Below are 18,336 nucleotides of genomic sequence, written 5' to 3' on the forward strand. Positions count from 1 at the left end.
ATTTCCGCTTCTCTTCATCATTAAGCTCTTTAATCATATTGAAGTGTTCCACATCGATAGTCACAAGATTAGCATATGCATCTTGTCTCTCCTCTACTGTCAACCCTTCTAAGTTGAAGACAAAATCTCAAACTTCTTGTTTTGGAGGACCATGCATTGCCTGCATGGTCTATAAGCATAGGTTTCAATATCAGTACCATATATAACACATATTTATTAGAAAATTCATTACGATCCTTATTCAAATATCCAAACCGTTCATATGATGGGGTCCAATATTAATAGGCCTTTCCCCAAAAACCATCTCCATATAATGATCCTAACTCCCTGATCGGAAGGTTTGGATCATCCTATGGGGTTGATTTTATGGGAAAGGCTTATTTACACTGGTGCCCAAAAAAATAACAGTTTGGATCTTCGAATCAAGTGGGCCGAAGTGATTTTTTTTGTAAATACACTTTTTATGATGATCCTAACTCTCCGATCTGTAAAGTCTGATCAGAGTGGATCATCCTACGGAGTTGATTTTATGGGCCAGGTGAGCTCAATTGATTTTATGGGCCAGGTGGGCCCAATTGATCATCCTATGAACAGTTTCGATCTTCAAATCAGGTGGGACAATTGATTTTTTTTTTTTTTTTGTAAATAGACCTTTTATGATGTCCACCTTCTTGAAAGATCTAAACCATTCTTTCTTTGGACTGTTTGTGCTCAAAGAGAGAGGAGAGAGTACTATTTGTGAGAACTAGACCAGGCAAAATCGACCCATGTCCGTGGGTCGACGCAACTGATCACCCGCAAATTTGTGGGTATGGGTTGGCATTTGAGTGACCTGTCAAGATTGACCCGCGGGTCACCCAACCCGCCAAAACATGGGTTGGGTCGGGTGAACCCGTGGGTACCCGCATTTTGTGTTACTTCATTAAGAAACAATCCATACGAACCGTGAGATCAAAGAAAAATAGAAATTGACGGTCTAGATTAAGAGGAAATGCAACCTAGTATAAAAGGGACAAAGGTTCGTTTGCAATGGGGGTACTGCGGCATTTTTCTAAGTCACTTGTTCTTTTTTTTTTTTCTGCTATAATTCCTTATTCACCCAAAAAAAATGTACTCAAACCAACAGGTTGGCCACCCGCAGTGGATGCGGGTCACCTAAGTGCGTGCTGACCTGTATGGATGTGGGTCAACACGTTTGACCCAGACCGCATGACCCGCAGGTAATGTAACCGAACCCAACCCAACCTTCTCGTTTGCCAGAACAAGCACATACAGGTGGGGCCTACCTGGTTCAAAGCTCTAAACAATTCACCTTTGAGGCCCAACCAAAGGTTCATGTTTGAGAGAGAGAGAGAGAGAGAGTACGTTGTAATAAAAATGGGGAGAGTGTTATCGGTTGTAAAAAATATAGGGTGAATTTATCTGAAAAGGGGTGAATTTATTACAGAAAATGATATATTCGCCCCCTCTCCTCATCACTGCCCTTTCTTTTGCCGCAATATATATGGCGTGAGTTCACCGTATAAACTTCGGCAAAGATTGCCCGGAGGAACACCTTCCTTCTTTCCGTTCTTAAAAGGGTAGAGAGAGAGAGGGTGCGTACTACGCGTGTAATCAATCACACCTTTTCACTGAGACAGAACAACACATCACTCTTCTATTCTTCAACAAACAAAAAATTCAAGGGAAAAAAAAAAAAAAGCGAAAGAAATCCCATCATTCCATATCTTCATCTTTACTCAGAATTTCAAGGTGAAAATCAGAGGAATTTAGGGTCAGACCCATATAGAATTCCAGGTACCCTTCTCTTCTTCACTCTCCTCATTTCTTAACTCTTCTTTCCTTTTGTACTATGAGAGATTTTAGGTTTTTTTTTTTTCTTTTGGATTTGATTCTGATGAAGATTTTCAGGTTTTTATACGTGCAGATAGAATATTTCCCATCTTCTAGGATTTTCGTTTATGTAATAGGATTTCAATTCCTTTGAATTTGAATCGAGTTTACTATATATAGGGTCTTGGTTGATTTTTTTTATTTTTTTTAAAAATGTGGGTCTTGGTTGAATTCTTTTTTTAGTGTTTGGTTATATGTAGGATCAATTCTTTTCAATTTTCTTGGGTTTTCTTGGGCTTCCTTTTCGTGTCTTCGCTTAGACGGATGGTGTGATTTTTTTTTTTTCCATATTTGTTTAGGGTTTTGGTTGGTTTTTTATCTATTTATTAGGGTTTTTTTTTTTTCTATTTATTAGGGTTAGGGTTTTGGGATTGCGGTATTTTTGTGCGCATGCGTGTCTGTGTGTGTCTGTGTGAGTTAATCAGTTGGTTTAAAATACCATGGATGCTTGATTTTCTGTTTCTTTTTATTACAGGTTTTGGAACAAGTTGTCGATTCGGGGCTAATGCTTTATTTGGTTTATCATGTTATAGACACTCTTATTAGATGAATTTTAGCGTTAATTCAATGTTGAAGTTGCAGTTGTATCTTGATTAAGGATAGAGAAAGGAATATAAATCAATTGTATTTGACAGACTTTCTTTGTAATGGATGCACTTGAATCAATTCTGAGTTACCCGAAACAGGATTTGGAGGAGAATTCAGACATGAAGGGTTATAGGGTTGAAGAAGAGGAAGATAGGGGAGATTGTTGATAAGTGGAACTCTAGAAAGCGCAACATTCCGAAGATAATGAAGAAAACCTATGAGGAGAAGAGTGTGAAGATATTGAGTAGTGTGTAACAGGATAGAGAATCGGAAATTAGTAGAAAGGGCAGGGATGTTGTAAGGAGTGAAGTATATTGTTTAGCTGATGAAAATGAGAGGAACTCTCTGAGGGAATCGAACACAAAGACGTCCTCTCAAGAGGCTTCTCAGAGCAAAATTAGAAGCAAGGCGGATAATTCCCATGATGGGTCGCTTGAAAATGCGCGGGATAAGGATTCGAGGTATTCAGGAAGGATGGAAAGTGGCAGAGATAAAGGTCTTGGAAGTTGTGAACGGGAAAGGAATCCGAGGAGAAGATGGGATGAATCTGAATCTGTCAGAAAGGCCGATGATGGTGGTTATTTGGATCATAAGCATGCTTCTTCTAGAGAGAGAAATGTTGATGCAAGAATTGAATCAGAAGAGAGTAAAAGGAGGGCTTTAGATTCAAACATTGATAAGGGTGTTAGATCAAGCAACAAGGAAGAGAGAAGGGTTGATGGAGAGAGGAGTCAAAGTAGAGGCATGTCAGAGGCTCAAGAAGAAAGATCAGAAGGTGTTAGAGACAATAGGCAGATGAGTGTCAGAGAGAAAATGGTGAAGGATGTTGAGTCTAGCGTCCATAGGCTGAGCTCCAGAGCCCATGGAGAGAAAACTGAAAAGAACAGACAGCAACGAGACCTTGCACATAGTGGCCGTGATGATGCGGAAAGTCGAGAGAGGTCTGATAATACAGATAGAAGTGGTAGGGAAGTGAGGCGCACTAAAAGGTCACGAAGCCCTGAGAGAATTGAGAGGCATCGTCAAGAGTCGGATGAAATTGATCGAGGTTTCTTTCAATCTGACAATGAAAGAAGTATTAGCCACAAAGGGAGGCAAAGTGAAAAAGAAGCTTACGGAAGTGATAGATCCAAAGGCAGAGATAGGGATTGGGGAGGTTCTAAACATAGTTGGAGGAAAAGGCAGCAGAGCAGGAATGATAAGGAGGCAAAAGATGGGGATGGTGATTTTGACTATAAAAGGAATGGGACTCACAGAGGCGTGAACGGGATAGAATGGATAATGAGAAGCTTCATGGTAGACCTGCTTATAGAAAAGACAGAACCAGGACTGAAGGCATGAAAACCTCGAGTGTTGGAACTAAAAATGAGCATTCTGATGTGATAGAGATCAGGCCCAAGTCTCTCAATTATGAGAGAGAGGAGTCTGGATCCATGTTTTCTAGGCATACTAGTGCAGGCCAGACTTCTAGTAGGGGTTCACTGCCTCCATTTGGAAATAACCAGGGACCGGGGTCTTTCAATACGGGCATTCGTCAAGGAAGAAAAGGAGGCAGGAGAGGAAGAGGAGGAGGGGTTCAGGGGAGGGACGAGCAACATGTAATCCCAGTGCCTATGGTGGGACCTCCCTTTGGTCACTTGGGCTTGCCACCTGGACCCATGCGGCCCATTGGCCCGAACATGTCCGCAGCTCCAGGCCCACCAATTGTACCGATTTTCATTCCTCCATCTCCAGGGCCAATTGTTTGGCCTGGACCTCGAGGTTTTGATATGAATACGTTGGCTGCCCCACCTGGACTTTCTCCCATACCACCACCACGATTGTCAGGACCGCGATTCCTTCCTAATATGGGGACTGGCCCAAACCATGCAATGTATTTTAATCAATTTGGCCCAGGAAGAGGAGTATCTCCTAGCATAAGTGGTCCTGGATTTAATATAATGGGACCAATTGGACGTGGAGTACCTCATGATAATGCTCCAATGGGTTGGGGTCCACCTAGGATTAGTGCTCCCCCTGGTAAAGCTCCTTCAAGGGGAGAGCAAAATGACTACTCCCAAAATTTTGTGGATACTGGTATGCGACCACAGAATTTCATCAGGGGGCTAGAACTTACCAGTGTTGTGGAGGATTACCCAAAGCTGAGGGAACTTATTCAGAGGAAAGATGAAATTGTGGCCAAATCTTCATCCCCACCCATGTATTACAAGTGCGACCTGCGCGAGCATGTGTTTTCCCCTGAATTTTTTGGCACCAAGTTCGATGTCATTCTTGTCGATCCCCCATGGGAGGAATATGTCCATCGGGTTCCCGGAGTTACTGACCATATGACACCAGAAGAAATACAAAATCTAAAAATTGAGGTACGCCATTTACTTCTCCTAAGTTTATTCACTTCAGTGTTGGTGTATATGATATGGCTTTTGGATGTCTTTATTTTCTCTCAAATCTATTTACATAATTACATATGCAAATTTGCTGTCCATTCATATTATTTTATAACCTTGTGCTTTTCTCTGAAGTCTTAACCCTGCCCTTACCATGTTTTCAGGCAATTGCTGACACTCCTTCATTTATCTTCCTTTGGGTTGGTGATGGCGTGGGTCTTGAGCAGGGACGCCTTTGCCTAAAGAAGGTGTGTTAGTTGAGCTTTACAGAAATTACTATTTCACTTACATCTGAATTGAGTATTGATCTTGATTACCACAGCTAAGAGAGGACCCTATAGGAAATATCTGATAGCATTAACATGATAACATCTCTTAACATCTCTCAACTTCATTGCATTGCTTTGGAATTTATTCATTTATTTATTTATTTATTTTTGGAAAACGAATTGCTTTGAACTTTATGCTCACACAGAATACAGACAAAAAAAAAACTTCATTGCATTGCCCCCTGCTGGAATGCAGTGATGTTTTCAACTGTAATATACCCTTTCATTCCCTCTAGTGTGCTTCTTTTTTGTTTGTATGGTATTTTTTTCTCATTGGTAATTTAGTGGGGATTTCGGAGATGTGAGGATATATGTTGGGTGAAGACAAACAGGTTGAATACGACTCCAGGACGACTCCAGGACCGCGGCATGATTTACACTCTTTTTTCAGCCCTCTAAGGTAGGTTATAATTGCATTAATATTTTCTGTTTGGTGGATATATCTCTTCATATTTTGTTTTATGGATAAATATCTTGTTATAATTTGTGTCCTCATTCTGTGGAGTAGGAACACTGCTTGATGGGCATAAAAGGAACTGTTCGCCGTGGCACTGATGGTCATATTATCCATGCCAAGATTGACCCCGACATAATTATTGCCGAAGAACCTCCTGATGGTTAGCATTCATGATTCCAAATTTGCCACCTACAAACGTTTTCTGGCCTTCAAATCCAGAATCTGTATGCATTTCTTGATGTAGTCACCGATTCTTTACCTCCACAAACCACCATTGGCCTTTGAAAGTGCCAGCTACACACCCTCGAATCATCCCAGTCTTGACTCCTCCCGATTCAATCAACAAGACCAATCCACATGTATAGCTGCCAATTCGTTGACTCACCTAGTCAACCCTGGAGAGGGATCTCGATCCATCCTCCCCAATGCAGGTACTATCATCCTCTCACCATCATCTGCAACCTGGAAACCTATCTCTGTACCAACTGCGAAAGAGACCCTACGTGTGCGCACACTATTACCCTGTTTCCAACTAGCCATCGAGATCTTGAGAAAATTAGTCACCGTCGCCCCGACCAGACAGTATTATCATGGTTTTAAATTTCGACCAAAATCCGAAATTTTGGAATTTCGGTCGGAATTTTGGTTTTTCCGAAATTTGACCCAAATTTTTTTTTTTAATATTAATTTAATATTTCACCAAAATTTCGGCCGAAATTTGATATTGAATAAAATATTAGTTTCGGGTTTTGTACCAGATTTCAACCAAAATTTCGTCGAAATCTGAAATTTTTAAGGTCCGAAACCGGTACCGAAACCGAAATTTTAAACCTTGAGTATCCACCACACTTCTCTCCTTTTATGTTCCTTTAGATGTCGATCCAAATTCACTACACAAGGGTCACCAGAGCCATAAGCGACATGCATAGGAGGTGCATAGGGGGTGACTGTCCATATAATGCCTCATATGATGTTCTTGTAGCAGTGCGGGAGTTGGTGTTATACCACCACTAAGCAAGAAAAATTCATTTGGTCCATTGCTTAGGTCAAAGGTACTCAGAGGAGTTTTGGTTGACTTGATAGAAAGAACTGGGTCTTGGGAAAAACTCATCCAGGCAAAAGATAGCTGACGATTGACGCAGGGATTTATTGAAGAGTACTTTGTACATGGCAGAGTTTGCCAGGTTGAATGGGGTTCGTATCGATAACAGGGACAAATTTCCAAAAATTTTACAGTAATTAATGGGTCACAGAGGGTAATCTCTTTTTTCTCTTTATAAAATTTCTATCTTTGAAGAAATAGATAGAATATGAACACACTAGAGTGAGGCCGTAGAAGTTATGCAGGTCGAGCACGAGCCATGCTGGATGGACAAAATCGTCGAATACCTGCGCAACGCGAAGCTTCCCGAAGCAAAGAAAGAAGCCCGCAAAGTGATACAGAGAGCAGCCCGGTTTTCCCTAGATGGTGAGAGCCTATACAAAAGGTCGTACACCCTTCCGTACTTAAAATGCCTCCGGCCAAGCAACGCTGCGTACAGTCTGCAAGAGACGCACGAAGGAATTTGCAGAGAGCACCTGGGGGGCAAGGCCCTGGCCATCAAAGTACTGTTGAGAGACCTGTACTGGCCAACCTTAAGGGAAGTTGCTCTGGACCTGGTCAAAAGATGCGAGAGATGCCAGAAGTTCTCTCCCACCATCCATCAACCGGTTGTATCCATGGCCCCGATCATCAGTCCACTACCTTTCGCAGTATGGGGGATGGACATCTTGGGCCCCTTCCCACCAGCCTCCGGAAGAGGCGAGTTCGTCGTGGTGGCCATTGACTATTTTACCAAGTGGGTGGAGGCTGAACCTCTAGCCCAGATCACGGAGAAAACGTGCAGACCTTCTTCTAGAAGTCAGTCGTTTGCAGATTTGGGATACCCCACGTCTTGATAACGAACAACGGCAGATGGTTCGACTGCCGTAACTTTCGAAAATTCTGCTCTGACTTAAAGATCGAACAAAGATTCACTTCTGTGGCGCACCCTCAGACGAATGGACAGACTGAAGTTACGAACAAAATTCTACTCCAGGGGATCAAAAAGAGGCTGGACGAAAAGGCAGGCCGTTGGAGGGACGAACTTTATCACGTCCTTTAGACGTATCGTACCACCCCGCACACCGCGACGGGGGAATCGCCATTCAACTTGTCCTTTGGATCCGAGGCAGTAATACCCGTCAATGTTGGCGTCCCGTCTCCCATAGTCACCAGCTTCAATGAGTAGCTCAACGGAGAGGGGCTCCGCGCAAACCTTAACTTGCTGGAAGAAGCCCGGTAAGAATCCCGAATCAGGGTCACAGCCTAGAAATAGAAAGTGTCCAACTATCTATCACAACATGAAGATACGTCCAAGAGAATTCCGAGCCGGGGACCTCGTCCTGAGGAAGGCTGCTATCTCCCAACCGAAGAAGGTAGGCAAACTCTCCCCGACCTGGGAGGGGCCGTACCGAGCGAAAGAGGTGATTCGCCTAGGGAGCTACAAGCTGGAAACACTTGGGGAGCACCTACTACCCCATGCCTGGAATTCGAAGAACCTCCGAAAATACTATCAGTAGCTAGCCACTTGGCGCAAAAGCGAATGTCGTTGTAAGAATGCTTGAATGTGAATGATAAGAAGGATAGTCTCTTTGCAAATCTCTGAGCACTCCGTCTCAGAAACCCAGTTCACTAAAACTTGGGTACTCGCTGCTTGGTTCACTCCGGTTCGTCTCCCAAAGACCGGAAGCGCACTTCTAGTCAGGAACGGACCAGGGCAGAAAACAAAACCTGCTCAGAAACCCAGTTCACTAAAACTTGGGTATTCGCTGCTTGGTTCACTCTGGTTCGTCTCCACAAAGACCAAAAGTGCACTTCTGGTCAGGAACGGACCCGGGCAGAAAACCAAACCTGCTCAGAAACCCAGTTCACTAAAACTTGGGTACTTGTTACTTGGTTCACCCCGGTTCGTCTCCACAAAGACCGGAAGCGCACTTCTGGTCAGGAACAGACCCGGGCAGAAAACCAAACCTGCTCAGAAACCCAGTTCACTAAACTTGGGTACTCGTTGCTCGGTTTATTCCGGTTCGTCTCCACAAAGATCGGAAGCGCACTTCTGGTCAGGAACGGACCCGGGCAGAAAACCAAACCTGCTTAGAAACGCAGTTCACTAAAACTTGGGTACTCACTGCTTGGTTCACTCAGGTAAAGGCCCGAACAAAAAAAATATATAAATCTTTTTGAGAAATCGGTCAATAAAAACTTGAATGCCTGCCCGGAGCGCCGTTCTGTTCTGAAACAAATTGTTTTACAAGTATTCTTGGCCCACAGTGTTGAGTTAATCAATGCTAGTCAGAGGCAGACATGAGCGGAAACAGTTGACATCGAAATGTAACTTCTATTCACGAAAAGGTGGGCCTCCAAGGGCCATTACAAAAAGTACGGCCTCCAAGGACCATTACAAAAAGAATTAAGAAACTGTGCCAAAAAGGGGAGAATCGGGAGCTCAAGACACCCCATGACCGCCCTCCCGTGGGGGATCTACCACCGGGGCTTCCGCTGCAGCGAAGGCGTCCTGCTCGTCTTCGTCCCTGGCCACCGGCGGATCAGGAAGGACAAAGCCCGTGAGAACGACATTCGGGTTGGATCCCTTGACCTGCTCAAGGCAATCCATGAACCCCAGCTTATAAGACTCTGTGGACAAGCTAATGAGCTCGTCCTCCTTCTTCTGTACGGCCTCTGCCACGGCCGCTATCTGCCTCTCCCGGGCTCTCTCCCTCTGCGCATTGAGGGCATCGTAGGCCTTCTGCTTCAGGTCGGCATTATCGGACTTGAGCCTATTTATCTCCTTGTCCCTCTCCTTGATGGATCTATTGAGCTCGGCAGCCTCCTGCATCAGCTTGCCGTTATCTTCCTCAGACTTGGTGATTGTTTCAGAAAACTTCCGGCTCTTCTCGCGGAAGTCATGATAATACACCCCGATCTGCGGGTCAGCGAAAATGAATGAGTAGCGGGTAAAAAAAGAGAAAAAAAATGGCGCGGTGGGTTACTTCGTAGAGTGAAGAGAAGATGGCCTCATCGGCCGCATCTGGTGGCTCGTTAAGAACCTGGAGCCTGTCCTGGTTTAGTAGGCCTTTGGTGACGATCGATCTCCATGGCCACCCGGCTGTCACCCAAGCCGGTGTCACCCTTCTGAACGGCCCAGTTGGGCCGGAAAACATTATTCTCGGACCTCGCGGCGGCGGGTGGGACTCCTTTAGCTGCACCCCCGACTTAGAAGACCCCGCTCCCCGGCCGTATGCTTCGACCAGCTTCACCATGGGCCCGCCCTTGGGGGGTGGTGCGTCCCGAGTTGGTGTGGGACTCGACACCTCTGGAACTTTCCTTTTCTGGCCCTGCTGGCCTTGGCCCCTGCCTTGCCTCACCTTCTCCAGCTGGGACTGCTGCTGCATTTCTAAAATCCAACAGGACAAACAAAAAACCGGTCAGAAACGAAGCAGAGAAAAGAGGAGCTCGAAAGCAAAACTAGCCACATACGTGCCAGGGTCGCAGTACTAATGCCGAGCCCGACCAGAACCTCTTCCCTAGAGAAGTCCGCACAATGAATCAGGCCCTCTCGGTGCAACTCCTCACAGACTAGAGCAAACGTACTCATATCCTCGCCCTCCAAGAGCGGCTTGCGGCTCAGCACAAGTGTATCTGGGGTGTCCCATTTTAGAGGAACTGGTCAGGGCTCAGTAGCCTCGATGTCCTTGACATAAAAGAACCTATTCTTCCATAGATGTATGGAGGACGGAATGCCAGTAATCATTTTCACCTCAGGGCGTTGGCTATTGTAAATCCAACCTCCGTTCTTATGCCTCTTCAGGTGCGCACACATGCGGAACAACGGTATGGTCAAGCTTCTTTGGAGCCGCCCCTGGACGAGGTATATAAACCCGACCAGCATCCTCCATGAGTTCGGCGCGTCCTGAGCCGGAGCCAGGCCGTAATATCGAAGGACTGCGATGAAGAATGGGTGCAAAGGGAACCTGAGCCCGGCTCTTAACGACTCGTCGTATATACAGATGTCGGTACTGTCGTTGCAAGCCCTGTCTCCCTCTATCGCAACCCTCAGCCTGAGCCTTTGGGGAATACAATACCTATCCCTAATGTCCCCTAGCCTGGACTCATCAAGGATATTCTCCTCGTAAAGAGCCTGAATATTATATTTGGGACCGGCGTCCATCCGAGCCCTAGCTATGACCTCGACGGCCCAGCCCGAAAGAAATGTGGTGGACGGCTTGGTGGCGCCACTATCTATGCTCACCTCTGCTCGGAAGTAGCTATCCGTTGGGGGCAAGGTGGTATTTAAATCCAAAATCACCTCGTCCCCACTATCTACGACCTCTATACTAACACTAGGACTTGCCATATACGGGCTAGAAACCCTGGGCGGATTCGTTTCGGTCCTCTCCGATGAACTAGACCCCGAACTGCTAGAAGAGGCGGACTCTCTTGAGGACGACCCAGAACCGAACTCAGAACCAGATTCACTACCGGACATAAAGAACGCTGAAAGAGAAACGAGTAAAAGACGCACTCAAGAAGATTACCAGTCTGAAGAGGGAGGCTCATAAATTCGCGGACGACCACAACCACGGGCTATCAGAGCCGATCAGGCAGAGCAAAATAGGCAGAAGTAAAAAGTAAAAGTGAAATATGAAAGGTGAAAACCTCATTTTATAAGCTTGAAGCTTGAGGCGGTTCGCATTCACGATCCAGGTGATGCCACGTGTCCCACATTAATGAAGGGCACATACTTCGAGGCAACGGCGCGAGTAAATGCGCGCGTGTATAGGCTACGCGCGTACGATGTGGATGCGGAAAAATCTTCAAGTAGTAAGGGTTATATGAAGTGCTTGAGTACGGGATACCTTCTAAGTGACTGTGCCCATCTAAAAACATCAGTCCGGCCCAAGCCGGACAGGATATGACGTGTTTCATAAAACGACAAAAGTCAGCCCGACCCCCAAGCCGGACAGGATATGATGCGTCCGCTAGACGACAAAAATCAGTCTGGCCCAAGCCGGACAGGATATTACGCGTCCGCTAGACGACAAAAATCATTCCGGCCCAAGCCTGACAGGATATGACGCGTTTCATAAAACGACAAAAATCAGCCCGGCCCAAGCCGGACAGGATATGACGCGTCTGCTAGACAACAAAAGTTAGTCTGACCCAAGCCGGACAGGATATTACGCATCCGCTAGATGACAAAAATCAGTCCGGCCCAAGTCGGACAGGATATGACGCATTTCATAAAATGACAAAAATCAGCCCGCCCAAGCTGGATAGGATATGAAGTGTCCGCTAGACGACAAAAATCAATCTGGCCCAAGCCGGACAGGACATGACGCGTCCACTAGACGACAAAAATCAGTCCGGCCCAAGCTGGACAGGATATGATGCGTTTCATAAGACGACAAAAATCAGTCCGGCCCAAGCCGGACAGGGTATGACGCGTTTCATAAAACGACAAAAATCAGTCCGGCCCAAGCCAGACAGAATATGACGCGTTTCATAAAACGACAAAAATCAGCCCGGCCCAAGCCCGACAAGATATGATGCGTCCGCTAAAAGACAAGATCTGCCCGTCCCAGGCCGGACAGACGGCTTGGCCGGACAGATTCGCACGTCAATTTCTGCCCGTCCCAGGCCGGATAGACGGCTTGGCCGGACAGATTTTACACTTCAACTTCTGGCCGTCCCAGGCCGGACAGATTTTACACCTCAATTTCTGCCCGTCCCAGGCCGGACAGACTGCTTGGCCGGACAGATTTTACACTTCAACTTCTGGCCGTCCCAGGCAGGACAGACGGCTTGGCCGGACAGGTTTTGCATCTCAACTTCTGGCCGTCCCAGGCCAGACAGACGGCTTGCCCGGACAGATTTTACACCTCTATTTATTGTCGTCCCAGGTCGGACAAATTTTACACTTCAACTTCTGGCTGTCCCAGGCAGGATAGATTTTACACCTCAATTTTTGCTTGTCCCAGGCCGGTCAGACGGCTTGGTAGGACATATATTACACTTCAACTTCTGGCCGTCCCAGGCCATACAGACGGCTTGGCTGGACAGGTTCTGCACCTCAACTTCTGGTCATCCCAGCCGGATAGACGGCTTGCTCGGACAAATTTTACACCTCAATTTTTGGTCGTCCCAGGCCGGACAGACGGCTTGGCCGGACAGTTCCAGGCGGACCTCTTACTTCATTGCATCGGGCCATCCCGAACACCGGCTCGTTCTACTGTTCAGGAACATAACTCATTGCACTTCCCCAAATCACTATAATGACTTGGAGAACTGAGGAGCAACTGATGGAGTATGAAAAACAACAACTAATACAACTAATGAGCTGTCGACACGTGGCCCCAGAAGGGCCCACCACAAATCCGACACCTGCCCAGGGGTAATTCGGTAATTGCCCAGAGTAGGTGAACCTAAACCCACAAAAGGGCCGACACCTGTCATGGGTTAGGTAATCCAACCACCCCAGGTCTCCCTCTATAAAAGACTTCTCAAGGCTCAAAATAAAGGGTAATAACTTCCTAGCTACCACTTTTAAAAGTTTTGGCTCTACACTTCTGTTCATACTGACTTGAGGGTCGAAGGGCCCGTCCGGAGCAACGACTCCGGGTTGGGCTTCTGACCTCGTGCGCTCTTGTGCAGGGCATAGTTCTTTCAGTTCAGCATCTTGGGCCCGCCAGATCAGCTCTTACGTCACTGCCGTATCTATTACCGAATTTAGGCCTAACACGTGGTAAAGAGAACAATGATTTTTCCTCCTCACAATCCGTGGAACAAAACTTGGCTACGCAACATTGTGCAGGAGGTTCCTGCGCAACGCCATTAAATACACTAAAAGCAGGGGGCCTAACTGATTTTTCCTCCTCACAATCCAAGTGACTAGTCCCAATCACCATACATAAAGAGAACAATGTGATGTAATTATGAGTCAAGAAATTTCATTGAGAGGTGAAGCTTTCGTGAGACCAAAGCTACTCGAGTCAAGAGAAAAACGTTAGATAAAATGTTATTGGTAGTCAGTAGGGGTGTGTCAATGGACCCGGACGGTCTGATGGATAGTCCGAATCCGAACCTTAATAGACAACATATTTTGGATCCTATTAAGACCCGAAAAATTTCGGATCATGATCAAGATATGGCAAAAAAATCCGATGGATAGTCACGATCTGAAGTCCTTTTACTAAAATACCCTCAAAATATTTCTTATATTAAGTCTTAAAGGTGTGGTATTTTCATAAAAATGAACTAAATATTGCTTAGCTTATGACTTTCCACTTCCCCCCTTTCCAGACATCCTTTTCTCAATCGTTTTTTCTTCCTGTAAGCTTGTCACTCACCCTCAACAAGGATTAGTTACTAGAAAGTTTTATTTTCACACACCCTCTAACATTAGAGTTCTTTTCAACAATAAAATCCTATTTTTCCTCATAATCATGGGTTGTTATAAGATATAGTGACTAATTCTTTTCTGAATTGAGGAAGTTTTGGAGTTCATTTCAAATGAAGAAAGCTAAGATTTTTTGTTGTTTTGTATGTAGGACCTCCTAGGACACTCCGATGGACGGTCTGATTTGAAATGGATTGTAACATGACACAAGAAGTAGGATCCGATGAACGCTCCGAATCCGATCCAACCGATAAGGGATTTGCATGGATCTTGACTATGACATAGGTGGATCCGATCCAAAGTGTATCCATTGACAGCCCTAGTAGTCAATGCATCTTCATATCTTTCCATATAAAGGTCAAGTGAGGGGGCCTAACTGAATTCTTTAGGTGCGAATTTATCAGCCACCCTCCCCAGCCTTGCCTAAAATCGATTTCCCTTTTCATATGATTCATTAGGGGTGGCCAACCGGTTCGGTTCTCGGTTCTCGGTTCCTTTTTTTTTCGGTTCTCGGTTCTCGGTTCCTTTTTTTTCGGTTCTCGGTTCCATGAACCGTAAGAACCGAACCGAACCGTAGTACACAGTAGGACCGAACCGAACCGAATCGGACCGAACATAATCGGTTCGGTCCGGTCCGGTTCTTCAGTTCTAATGGCTAATTATTAATTATTAATTATAATTTATAAAAACTTTTAATTAAAGTTATAATATAAGTTACTTTCTTATTATAATAATAGTATTAACTATTACTTATTAATATTATAAGTAATTTATATTATTAAGTATATGTATAATAGAAATATAAAAATATTATATATATATATATATATATATATATATTCAAAGTTCGGTTCTTCGGTTCCGGAACCGAACCGAGAACATTAGACCCGGAACCGAACCGAATAAGTTCGGTTCTTCATCAGTGGAACCGAACCGGACCAAAAATATTTTTTTACAGTTCGGTTCCGGTTCGGTTCTTCGGTTCTGGTTCGGTTCTGGCCACCCGTATGATTCATTTCGCTTTCCCAGTTCGTTTTGATTATGAGAATCGATATAATCAGTTTTCAACTAAAAATCAATTCTAAAATCCAATAGGTCCATGTGGACAGTCTGCTGATACGTATGCAAACTCTCGTTCACTCAAAATGGTTAGCAATGGAATATTCTAACCACATAACGAATGCATGTGACAAGCATGCAAAAAACGTTAGATAAAGGGAAATGATTTCATCATCATTTTGTTCTGTATAAAGGTCGAGTGAGATCAAATCAAATTGGGAGACAAAAAAAAAAAAAATCTTGTCTTTGCTCAGCACAAGAAGAGCTCCAATGAGGATGGAGCTACCAGGTATGAGTCTTGTTAGTGTGCTTTGGTCATTTATCTTCTCTGTAAATCTCTTCTTTGCCATGAACGTAGTACATTCAAATTCTGCAACCACCACCACCTTACTAGGAAACGAAACCGATCGAATGGCTCTGCTCTCCTTCAAGGATGGTATAATGAATGATCCTCTTGGAGTCTTATCATCATGGAACCATACTCTCCATTTCGGCCAGTGGAATGGAATCACGTGCGGTCGGAGGCATCAAAGGGTCACTGTATTGAACCTTAGTGGGCAGAGCTTGCTTAGAGGGCAGAAGTTGGTGGGTACTCTATCTCCTGCCATATCCAACCTCACCTCTCTTAGGGAAATCCACCTCCAAGAAAACAGCTTCAATGGCCAAATATCCCAAGATATTTGCCGTCTATTTAGACTGCGATATCTTAATATGAGCCATAAGTCCTTGGGAGGGGAAATTCCATCCAATCTCACCCACTGTAGGGACCTCGGAGTCATCGATTTGAGTTTCAATGAGTTGACAGGGAAAATTCCGGTCCTAATTAGCACTCTACCGAAGCTATCCTCGTTGTATCTTACAGGAAGCATTCCACCTCAACTTGGAGACGTTTCATCTCTCACCGATATCTTTTTATTTGAAAATAGTTTGGCGGGACACATCCCAGATGACCTGGCCCGAATTAATAACTTGAAACAGATCGTCCTTTCTGTGAATTTATTATCCGGTACGGTTCCTTCCTCTTTTTATAATAATCTCTCGTTTATTGAGCAGTTTGCCGTGGCAGATAACCAGTTACACGGAACCCTTCCACCCAACATAGGATTCTCTCTTCCTAATCTCCAATATCTACTTTTAGGAGCCAATCAATTTAGCGGACACATTCCAATTTCATTATCCAATGTTTCAAGTCTTGAATGGCTTGGAATGGATGATAACCAATTTACCGGACCAGTGCCTGAAAATATTGGATGGGCAAAGAATCTAATCAAATTTGGCTTGAGCTATAATTACCTAGGCCTTGGTAGAGCTGATGACTTGAAGTTTATCACTTCTTTGACCAACTGTAGTTATCTAAATTTGTTGTCCATACAGAGTAATAATTTTGTTGGCCTATTTCCCAACCACATAGCCAATCTCTCAACTCACCTTTATTGGTTGGAAATAGGAGAAAACCAAATTTCTGGTAACATCCCTAGTCAGATCGGGAATCTCAACAACTTAAAAAAGTTTAGGTATATATGGAACCTTCATCACGGGTTCTATTCCCGCTTCAATTGGGATGCTCCAGAACTTACAACAACTCTTCTTGGGAAATAATAGTTTGTCCGGAAAAATCCCATACAATATTGGAAATATTACTCAATTGATTGACCTCGATTTAAGATATAACAACCTGCAAGGAAGCATACCTCTATCTCTTGCAAACTGCACAAAACTTTTACAATTGAGCCTTCATCGAAATAACCTTACAGGTACGATACCAAAACAAATTATTGGCCTTTCTTCGCTATCAATGGCACTCTATTTGTCTCATAATTTTTTTACTAGCCCTCTCCCATCAGAAGTGGGTAACTTGAAAATTCTAGAGCTATTGGCTGTTTCTGGGAAGAAATTGTGGGAAGAAATTGTCTGGTGAAATCCCAAGCACTTGCAAATTGTGAAAGCATGCGAGAACTTTATATGCAGGGTAACGCCTTCCGAGGAGATGTTTCGTCAGTTTTTACTACATTAACACCCATTGAAGTCCTTGATTTTTCATACAATAACTTCTCAGGGAAGATTCCAAAATATCTAGAGGGGTTTAAGTTTCTACATTATCTAAACTTGTCTTTCAATAAATTTGAGGGTGAAGTACCAAAACAAGGGGTCTTTGGAAATGCCAGTGCAATTTCAGTCATGGGAAATGATAATCTTTGTGGTGGTATCCCAGAACTAAAGTTGCCTACATGCCTAGTGGTAGCTAATGACAGACAAGGAAAAACTCATGTTTCTAGAGTGATCATCCTAGTAGCAAGTGTGGTTGTATGTTTGATTTTCTTATTGTGTGTCCCTGCTTCGCTTTGCTGGATAAGAAAGTCAAGGAAGAAACCATCTTCCCTATCTTCAACGGACGGCCGGCATTAAAAGGTTTCTTATGCAGAGCTTTTTAAGGCAACATATGGGTTCTCTTCAGCCAATTTGATAGGCACGGGAAGTTACGGATCAGTGTATAAGGGATTCCTCAGTCGCATTGAAAATGTTGTTGCTGTCAAAGTGCTCAACCTTCACTTAAGGTGAGCTTCAAAGAGTTTCATTGCTGAATGCAACGCATTGAGAAACATTCGTCATCGAAATCTTGTGAAGATCATAACTTCTTGTTCAAGCATCGATTTTGGAGGTAATGATTTCAAAGCACTCGTGCTTGACTTCGTGCCAAATGGGAGTCTAGAGAAGTGGTTGCATTCAAAATTAGATGGGCAACATCAATTAGGAAGTTTAAACTTCATTAAGAGATTAAACATAACAATTGACATAGCTTCTGCACTGGATTATCTTCACCATCATTGCCATACACCGATTGCTCATTGTGATCTAAAGCCAAGCAACATTTTTTTGGATGAAGACATGAATGCTTATGTGGGTGATTTGGGTTAGCCAAGTTTTATCCAAGAATCATTCAGAGTTCATCTGAAGATCAAAGCAGCACAACTCGCTTAAAGGGAACTATTGGGTACATTGCTCCAGGTAATAATTTTATCAATTTTCGTCATCCAGTCTATTCTCAATGAGTTTTATAAAATATTTCTCACTTATTAGGTATATAATGTAGTCCAACAAAGGCTAAATTAGCATCTTGAACCAAAAAAATTACTTGATAGCTTTTC

General features: G+C 44.2%; 1 long non-coding RNA gene and 1 pseudogene across 3 annotated transcripts; both read left to right on the forward strand.

Annotated features, from left to right (window-relative positions):
* The first annotated feature begins 1,442 nt into the window (after positions 1–1,442).
* On the forward strand, positions 1,443–4,823 carry LOC143858959 (N6-adenosine-methyltransferase non-catalytic subunit MTB-like; annotated as a pseudogene). Its single transcript, XR_013239094.1, has 2 exons — positions 1,443–1,797; positions 2,369–4,823. The product of XR_013239094.1 is annotated as a N6-adenosine-methyltransferase non-catalytic subunit MTB-like (transcript).
* Positions 4,824–4,854: 31 nt separating this feature from the next.
* Positions 4,855–14,581, forward strand: LOC143859178 (uncharacterized). Of its 2 annotated transcripts, XR_013239179.1 has the most exons (4): positions 4,855–5,116; positions 5,522–5,597; positions 5,706–6,085; positions 14,283–14,581. It is a non-coding gene; the product is annotated as an uncharacterized LOC143859178 (long non-coding RNA). The 2 variants fall into 2 exon arrangements; XR_013239178.1 differs by lacking the exon at positions 14,283–14,581 and having other exon boundaries at positions 5,706–12,432.
* The last annotated feature ends 3,755 nt before the right edge of the window (positions 14,582–18,336 follow it).

Source organism: Tasmannia lanceolata, unplaced genomic scaffold (assembly GCF_043159265.1).
Source record: "Tasmannia lanceolata isolate RefF3 unplaced genomic scaffold, GAP_Taslan_0.1 ptg000029l, whole genome shotgun sequence".
In the NCBI taxonomy this organism is placed as follows: domain Eukaryota; kingdom Viridiplantae; phylum Streptophyta; class Magnoliopsida; order Canellales; family Winteraceae; genus Tasmannia; species Tasmannia lanceolata.